The sequence below is a fragment of the Oncorhynchus tshawytscha genome, linkage group LG11 (assembly GCF_018296145.1).
Source record: "Oncorhynchus tshawytscha isolate Ot180627B linkage group LG11, Otsh_v2.0, whole genome shotgun sequence".
NCBI lineage: Eukaryota > Metazoa > Chordata > Actinopteri > Salmoniformes > Salmonidae > Oncorhynchus > Oncorhynchus tshawytscha.
The window spans coordinates 40,487,693-40,494,415 of record NC_056439.1 but is presented as its reverse complement, the minus strand read 5'-3'; positions in this window follow the sequence as shown (position 1 = coordinate 40,494,415).

The following is a 6,723-nucleotide window of genomic DNA, read 5'->3' as shown; positions in this document are numbered from 1 at the left end:
CATAATTTGTGCGCATCAATTATTTTGAAATGTAAAATTCTGTTATGCTTTTTCCTGCTTGTAAAAAGCGAAATGACATCACTTTCTCTGTGCACAGAAGCCTACATTAGGATGTTTTGCCATTCATTTTAGATATCGGATCAGTGATCAGGCCATTTATTGTGCGCTCATGTGTGACAGCGTATCACTTTCATCACTTTTGTTTTGGTGTTTCACATTACGATTTCTGTTTGACTGTATTAGCAAAGCCTCTGCGATCGAATTGTCCCTGCCCGCCGGGTTCAAGCGATGGGAGCTCCTAAAGCGGGATCCCCATTTGCCTTGGCTCCAGCCCAGATGATCTGAAGCTCTGTTGAGGACCAGAAAGGAGAGGGGGCTTGGCTTCGGGAAGCTTGGACTTGATGCTATCATGTCCAGACAGCAGCATGTTCTCTCCCAATTTGGAAGTTGATACCACTGCGGAAGACACAGCGCCCAACACCACCAATGATGGAGACGATGCACCGGCCAGCATTGATGTACTGGAAGAGGTGAGAGTTAATGCAACATTTTCATTCAAATGCAGAAGGCTAAGCGTTTAAATGCAGATTACATGATAGGAATGACAGCATCATCCTGAAAGCGCATAATGGCGTTGCCTTTTTTATGACTTAAAATGTCATGATAGATAGCCTTCTACACGCAGTCTCGTAATAAAAGGCACACACTTGTGTGCACACTTGCAATGTTTATATCCAATGGTCGATGAGAACTGATACGTTTTATCTATACCTTCCCTTCATTATTGCTCTTCATATGACAAGGATTAAAAAGGATTTTCCAGTAGACTGTTGACTTAATTCATGATGATGACTGCTCGCTAAGATTTTGAAAGTATGATGTTGACATGATCAGTCCAATCAAAGCTACTGTACATATAACGTGATTTGACGTCACTTTATCTGGGGCCAATGACCTTGAGCCTTCTTGGATGGGCACTTCTAATGTAACTCTATGACAGCACCCAAGGGGCTAGAATTTTCTAGCTCTACTCTTAGACTTGGCGTTGACATAGTGTCCCATGAGTGACAGAACACTGAGCCAATCACGGTGCAACGCTCCATATTTTCTGCTGGCTTGCCGCACCACCACAGAAAGCACTGAGCTAGGCTGAAACACCTGCATTTTGGAGTTGCCTTAACAAAACAGAGACCATTTTTGTATATGGGTTTATTAACTCAATTATATATTTTTTACATTGTTTGCAAACTGATATGTGACATGTATTAATGCCCAAATAACATGCAAAACATGTATTTTTTACAAAAAATGTGGGGCTCAAAACAGGTGGGGCTCTGCTGCTTGTAATGATTCTGCTGTAAAATCCCCAAAAACACTCAGCCGTACTCGCAACAAAGCGTATTTTCTCTGATGTCCTCTCTTTTTGCGCTGTACAGTTGATGACCATTGCAATAAATTATGCAAAGTCGTCCAAATTCATGGGACATGTCAGGATCCCTCTGTTGAAAAGGAATATTCTCTGGTGTCTATACTCCTACGAACATTATTTCTTCAACTTCACTCCTTTCTTCCAATCTTGACACCACCTCTGGATAGGAGACATTCTTGCCACACCCGTCTCCTTCACCCTTTATTATTTACAGGGCACTTCAGAAATTTGGGCGCATGTTCACCACCACAATTGCAGCATTTAGGCTCAGTTGGCATCAGTGGTGTAAAGTACATAAAGTAAAAATACTTTAAAGTACTCCTTTAATATTTATATTTTGGACAAGTTTTACTTTTACTCCACTACATTCCTATAGAAAATAATGTACTTTTTACTCCATACATTTTCCCTGACACCCAAAAGTACTCATTACATTTGGAATATTTAGCAGGTAGGAAAATGGTCCAATTCACACACTTATCAAGAGAACATCCCTGGGCGTCCCTACTGCCTCTGATCTGAGGGGCTCACTAAACAGAGAACATCCCTGGTCATCCCTACTGCCTCTGATCTGGGGGACTCACTAAACAGAGAACATCCCTGGGCGCCCCTACTGCCTCTGATCTGACGGACTCACTAAACAGAGAACATCCCTGGGCGTCCCTACTGCCTCTGATCTGACGGACTCACTAAACAGAGAACATCCCTGGGCGTCCCTACTGCCTCTGATCTGACGGACTCACTAAACAGAGAACATCCCTGGGCGTCCCTACTGCCTCTGATCTGACGGACTCACAAACAGAGAACATCCCTGGGCGTCCCTACTGCCTCTGATCTGACGGACTCACTAAACAGAGAACATCCCTGGGCGCCCCTACTGCCTCTGATCTGGTGGACTCACTAAACAGAGAACATCCCTGGGCGTCCCTACTGCCTCTGATCTGGGGGGACTCACTAAACAGAGAACATCCCTGGGCGTCCCTACTGCCTCTGATCTGGCGGACTTCCTAAACATAAATGCTTTGTTGGTAAAATATATCTGAGTGCTGGAGTCTGCCCCTGGCTATCCGTAATAAAATAAACTTGGCCATCTGGTTTGCTTAATATAAGGAATGTGAAATGATTTATACTTTTACTTTTAATCCTTAGATATATTTTACCTATTACATTTATTTTTGATACTTAAATATATTTTAAACCAAGTACTTTTAGACTTTTACTAAAGTTATATTTTACTGGGTGACTTTCACTTTTACTTGAGTCATTTTCTGATAAGGTATCTTTACTTTTACTTATGTATGACAATTTGGTACTTTTTCCACCACTGATTGGCATACGATACTCCTTCGGTTTACATACAGTGGGGCAAAAAAGTATTTAGTCAGCCACCAATAGTGCAAGTTCTCCCACTTAAGAAGATGAGAGAGGCCTGTAGTTTTCATCATAGGTACACTTCAACTATGACAGACAAAATGAGAAAAAAAATATCCAGAAAATCACATTGTAGGATTTTTTATGAATTTATTTGCAAATTATGGTGGAAAATAAGTATTTGGTCAATAACAAAAGTTTATCTCAATACTTTGTTATATACCCTTTGTTGGCAATGACAGAGGTCAAACGTTTTCTGTAAGTCTTCACAAGGTTTTCACACACTGTTGCTGGTATTTTGGCCCATTCCTCCATGCAGATCTCCTCTAGAGCAGTGATGTTTTGGGGCTGTTGCTGGGCAACACGGACTTTCAACTCCCTCCAAAGATTTTCTATGGGGTTGAGATCTGGAGACTGGCTAGGCCACTCCAGGACCTTGAAATGCTTCTTACGAAGCCACTCCTTCGTTGCACGGGCGGTGTTTTTGGGATCATTGTCATGCTGAAAGACCCAGCCATGTTTCATCTTCAATGCCCTTGCTGATGGAAGGAGGTTTTCACTCAAAATCTCACGATACATGGCCCCATTCATTCTTTCCTTTACACGGATCAGTCGTCCTGGTCCCTTTGCAGAAAAACAGCCCCAAAGCATGATGTTTCCACCCCCATGCTTCACAGTAGGTATGGTGTTCTTTGGATGCAACTCAGCATTCTTTATCCTCCAAACATGACGAGTTGAGTTTTTACCAAAAACTTCTATTTTGGTTTCATCTGACCATATGACATTCTCCCAATCTTCTTCTGGATCATCCAAATGCACTCTAGCAAACTTCAGACGGGCCTGGACATGTACTGGCTTAAGCAGGGGGACACATCTGGCACTGCAGGATTTGAGTCCATGGCAGCGTAGTGTGTTACTGATGGTAGGCTTTGTTACTTTGGTCCCAGCTCTCTGCAGGTCATTCACTAGGTCCCCCCGTGTGGTTCTGGGATTTTTGCTCACTGTTCTTGTGATCATTTTGACCCCACGGGGTGAGATCTTGCGTGGAGCCCCAGATCGAGGGAGATTATCAGTGGACCTTGTATGTCTTCCATTTCCTAATAATTGCACCCACAGTTGATTTCTTCAAACCATGCTGCTTACCTATTGCAGATTGTCTTCCCAGCCTGGTGCAGGTCTACAATTTTGTTTCTGGTGTCCTTTGACAGCTCTTTGGTCTTGGCCATAGTGGAGTTTGGAGTGTGACTGTTTGAGGTTGTGGACAGGTGTCTTTTATACTGATAAGTTCAAACAGGTGCCATTAATACAGGTAACGAGTGGAGGACAGAGGAGCCTCTTAAAGAAGAAGTTACAGGTCTGTGAGAGCCAGAAATCTTGCTTGTTTGTAGGTGACCAAATACTTATTTTCCACCATCATTTGCAAATAAATAAATTAAAAATCCTACAATGTGATTTTCTGGATTTTCTTTTCTCATTTTGTCTGTCATAGTTGAAGTGTACCTATGATGAAAATTACAGGCCTCTCTAATTTTTTTAAGTGGGAGAACTTGCACAATTGGTGGCTGACTAAATACTTTTTTGCCCCACTGTACTCTTGACACATGGCCAAATAATTTGCATTTATCACACTGCAGGGGTTTGGGCACTAAGGCTCTCTCACAGGATGTCTCATAAACCCAAATGCACGTGAGAAGGGAGCCTTTTCATCAAAAAACAACAGAATGAATGGAGTGTGTTTCCTCACTCCATCCACCACGAGGGACAGTTGGTGTGCACCAACCACTTCATCCAATTCTTCACGTATATCCTTTGCATTTACTTCTAGCGCCACCCAAGAGATAACACCCTTGATAGGTGGCCTGCTTTGAAGATCCACACGACACATGCCAATCCGATATCTTCTTGACGTACATAGAGATGGAACATACAGTGCCTTTGGAAAGTATTCAGACCCCTAGACTTTTCCCACATTTTGTTACATTACAGCCTTATTCTAAAATGTATAAAATAAAATATACAAAACTCAGCAATCTACATACAATACTCCATAATGACAAAGCAAAAACAGGTTTTTAGACATTTTTGCAAATTTATCAAAAATAAGAAAAAAATACCTTATTTTGATAAGTTTTCAGACCCTTTGCTATGAGATTTGAAATTTAGCTCAGGTGCATCCTGTTTCCATTGATCATCCTTGAGATGTTTCTACAACTTGATTGGAGTCCACATGAGGTAGATTCAATTGATTGGACATGATATGGAAAGGCACACTATATAAGGTCCCACAGTTAAAATCAAATCAAACTGTATTTGCCACATGCGCCGAATACAACAAGTGTAGACTTTACCGTGAAACGCTTACTTACAAGCCCTTAACCAACAGTGCAGTTCAAGAAGAAGAAAATATTTACCAAGTAGGCTAGAATAAAAAGTAATAATAAAAAGTAACGCAATAAGAATAACAATAACGAGGATATATACAGGGGGCACCGGTACTGAGTCAGTGTGCAGGGGGGTGTCAATGTAAATAATCCGGTGGTGATTTTTATGAATTGTTCAGCAGTCTAATGGCTTGGGGGTAGAAGCTGTTGAGGAGCCTTTTGGTCCTAGACTTGGTACCGCTTGCCGTGCGGTAGCAGAGAAAACAGTCTGTAACTTGGGTGACTGGAGTCTGACAATTTTATGGGCTTTTCTCTGACACCGCCTATTATATAGTTCCTGGATGGCAGGAAGCTTGGCCCCAGTGATGTACAGGGCCGTTCGCACTACCCTCTGTAGTGCCTTACGGTCAGATGCCGAGCAGTTGCCATACCAGGCGGTGATGCAGCTGGTCAGGATGGTTCAGCTATAGAACTTTTTGAGGATCTGGGGGCCCATGCCAAATATTTTCAGTTGACAGTGGATGTCAGAGCAAAAACCAAGCCATGAGGACAAAAGAATATTCCTTAGAGCTCCGAGACAGGATTGATTCGAGGCACATAACTGGGGAAGGGTAACAAAAAAATATATACAGCATTGAAGATCCCCAAGAACACAGTGGCCTCCATCATTCTTAAATGGAAGAAGTTTGAAACCACCAAGACTTCCTACAGCTGGCCGCCTGACCATACTGAGCAATCGGGGGAGAAGGGCCATTGTCAAGGAGATGACCAAGAACCTGATGGTCACTCTGACAGAGCTCTAGAGTTCCTCTGTGTAGTTGGGAGAACCTTCCAGAAGGACAACCATCTCTGCAGCACTCCACCAATCAGGCCTTTATGGTGGATTGACAAGGCGGAAGCCATTCCTCAGTAAAAGGCACATGACAGCCCGCTTAGAATTTGCCAAAAGGCACCTAAAGACTCTCAGACCATGAGAAACGAGGTCTAACAAAACCAAGATGATGAAGCATGGTGGTGGAAGGACCATGAATTGGGGATGTATTTCAGCGGAAGGTACAGGGAGACTAGTCAGGATCAAGGCAATGATGAATGGAGAAAAGAAAGATCCTTGATGAAAACCTGCTCCAGAGCTCTCAGGACCTTCGACTGGGGCGAAGGCTCACCTTCCAACAGGACAACGACCCTACGCATACAGCCAAGACAACGCAGGAGTGGTTTTGGGACAAGTCTCTGAATGTCCTTGAGTAACCCAGTCAGAGCCCGGACTTGAACCCGATCGAACATCTCTGGAGAGACCTGAAAAATAGCTGTGCAGCAACACTCCCCATCCAACGTGACAGAGCTTGAGAGGAAAAACTCCCCATAACTCCATAATGACAAAGCAAAAACTCCCCAAGAAGACTTGATGCTGTAATCGCTGCCAAAGGTGCTTCAACAAAGTACTGAGTAAAGGATCTGAAAACTTGTGTAAATGTGATATTTCATTTTTAAAAATTATTAATTAGCAACAAATAAATAAACTGTTTTTGCTTTGTCATTATG